The sequence below is a fragment of the Diospyros lotus genome, chromosome 7, assembly GCF_014633365.1.
Source record: "Diospyros lotus cultivar Yz01 chromosome 7, ASM1463336v1, whole genome shotgun sequence".
Lineage (NCBI taxonomy): Eukaryota > Viridiplantae > Streptophyta > Magnoliopsida > Ericales > Ebenaceae > Diospyros > Diospyros lotus.
In genome coordinates, this window is record NC_068344.1 from 15,402,205 (window position 1) to 15,405,232 (window position 3,028).

General features: G+C 37.6%; 1 long non-coding RNA gene across 1 annotated transcript; it reads right to left on the reverse strand.

The window, feature by feature from the left end:
* Window positions 1–387: 387 nt before the first annotated feature.
* LOC127806952 (uncharacterized) lies at window positions 388–1,338 on the reverse strand. The gene is made up of 3 exons (XR_008024543.1): window positions 1,056–1,338; window positions 683–974; window positions 388–593 (listed from the first exon to the last, which is right to left on the reverse strand). It is a non-coding gene; the product is annotated as an uncharacterized LOC127806952 (long non-coding RNA).
* Window positions 1,339–3,028: the final 1,690 nt, after the last annotated feature.

Sequence of the window (3,028 nt, forward strand, 5' to 3'; positions counted from 1 at the left end):
AGAGAGAGAGACAAAGAGAGTGAATCGGCAGAAAGATCCACTCATTTCAACCAATCTCAACCATTTATATATATTAAAAATTAATCTTAGCCATTGAAATCAAATATAATAATATTCACTAATAATTTAAAAAAATCATCTTGCTTTATTATATAAATTTTATTTTATTTTTATTTTATGAAGAGACTATTTTTACTTGTTTACAATTAAGAGCTCAGCATATAAATTTAATTAAAAATAATTAAAATTAAATTTAATTAAGAACATCAACACCAATTAAAACTAAAGCTATATTACATTAAAATTATAAATTAAATATAAAAAGTTTAACACCTCTGTCAATAATAGCTCATTCTACTTACTTACACACAAAACATTATAATAATATTTAATTAATAAAAAAATAATCCATACAAAAATTTAATTGAGTTTACTATGATCTCTCAAATAACATGATAAACAATATCAATAAAATATTAGAATTATACAAACACAATCTTTGAAGTCGGTTGGCGCCCCAAGCCAACAATTCACGGATGCAATCAAGAGAACCCCCTCTAGCGGCCAAATGGAGAAGAGTGCTTCCCGGGAAGCTGCAGAAATCAAATTAATTCATCAAAACAAAGGCACAATTGATATCCAAAGGCTGGAACAACAATGAAGAGCTTAAGCCAATTTTTACCCATAACAACCAATTGAAGCACAGACCAGACCTCCATTGTCTAAGAGAATATGGACGCATTCCGATCGTCTTTGTCGAGCCGCCAAGTGCAAAGGTGTTGCTCCTTTATCATCTCTAATATTTACAAACCGGGCATAATCCCTGAAATCCAATACAATAGAACGACCCACCAAGAGGCAACAATACGGGAAGAACAGGAAGCAGAGAGAATGGCCTGTAGGCAATCAGAATGGCCATAATAAGCAGCATAGTGCAAACAGGTCCTCCCATGGCTTGAATCAAACATCAAAATCTGGGAAAACAGTTGATAAAATATAAGAATGAAAAACATAATCACACAACTTCTGATAAAATATCAGGGAATCTGACAAACATTTGCCCCAGCTTCAATAAGCTTTTGAAAGAGAGAGAGAGAAGGGGAGGTGAGAGAGAAAACCCATTTACATATATACACACACCCATTTATATATATACACATACACAGAACACACACATACACCCATTTACATATATATACGCATACCCATTTACACAACACACACATACATATATTACGTATACACAGAACACACACACACCCATTTACATATATATACACACACCCATTTACACAGAACACACACATACATATATTACGTATACATAGAACACACACACACACACCCATTTACATATACACAGAACACACGAACACACACACCCATTTACATATACACATAACACACACGCACATACATACGGTGGAAGCGAGGAGGATACGATGGAGCTGGAGGCGATGGCGGCGTAGATGCAGCTTGAGGCGCCGGAGCTTGAGGGAGTGGGAAAGAGAGAAAGAGACGGTGAAGGCTGTGCGTTGGGGGCGATGGCGATTGAGCGGCTGCCGATGGGGTGACAGGGGGGGCGGCGATGGCGTGGGTGGGTGGGTGACTGTGAGAGAGAGAAAGAGAGAGAGAGAGAGGGGGAGAGAGAGCGGGTGGGCAGAGATGGAGTGTGAGAGGGAAACAGGGGATGTGATGGTTTTTGGGGGGGAAAGTTACATCCTCAAAACTGATCTCAGCCATTGATTTTCCTAAAAACTCATCTTAACCATTCAAAAAATGTCCCCCTCACATTTGTGTTATACATTTCAAAAACCATCCTCTCTTATTATATAGATATATATACACTGATCTAAGAAGCCCTAACGCCATTACTCATTCTCCTATTATAATTAGGAGACTTCACCAACCCAAAACCTTCTCACGCTCGGATACCTCAATCCGTTAAGAATAATAACTCTAATTAATTAATTAAATTCTAATCACAAATTGCTAAATGACTCTCATGTCCTTGCATTTAATTTCCATAATAAGTAAATATAATTAAATGCTATTTAATTGATATTTAAATATTATTTCCTCAATTAAAATCTCTAAATTGCCACATTAACAATTAATTGTAAAAAAATCCTCCAAACAAAACTAATTAAGAAATTCAATAATTTTTAAATAAAATCTAAACCCTCTAATGGGTCGTTACAATTTCTCCCCTCCTTAAAAGAATTTGGTACTCCAAATTCGTAACTGATTACTCGAACAATGAGGGGTAAAGATGCCTCATCTCTTCTTCCAGCTTCCACGTCGTCTCTTCTTATGAGTGTTGTTGCCATTATACTTTCACAAGAGGAATTGATCGATTCCTCAAGGTTTTCTCTTTTCGCTCTAGAATGCTGGTAGGCGTCTCTTCATAAGACACATCTTCTCCAACTTCAAGATTTTGAAAATCAATGACATGCTGAGGATCTGGCACATACTTTCTTAACATCGAAACATGGAACACATTGTGAACATGGGACAACTGAGGTGGCAAAGCTAACTCATATGCCAAAGTCCCTATCCGTCTCAAAATTTCAAATGGACCAATGTAACGGGGACTAAGCTTCCCTGCTACGCCAAATCTCCGCACACCTTTAATAGGCATGACTCTCAACCAAACATGGTCGTCTACGTCAAACTCGAGGCCTCGCCGTCGCTTGTCTGCATAGCTCTTCTGTCTGTCTTGTGCTATCTTCTTCTTGCTTTGATAACTCGAATCTTTTCTGTCGTCTGTTCCATAATTTCAAGACCCAATAAAGTCCTATCTCCCATCTCTTCCCAACATATTGGGGATCGACATGGTCGCCCATACAAAGCCTCATAAGGTGACATTCCAATACTTGAATGGAAACTATTGTTGTAAGCAAATTCCACTAAAGGTAAATGCTCATCCCAACTACCTTGGAAATCTAGAACACAAGCTCTCAACATATCCTCGAGAGTCCTAATAGTCCTCTCTGACTGGCCATCTGTCTGTGGATGAAATGTCGTA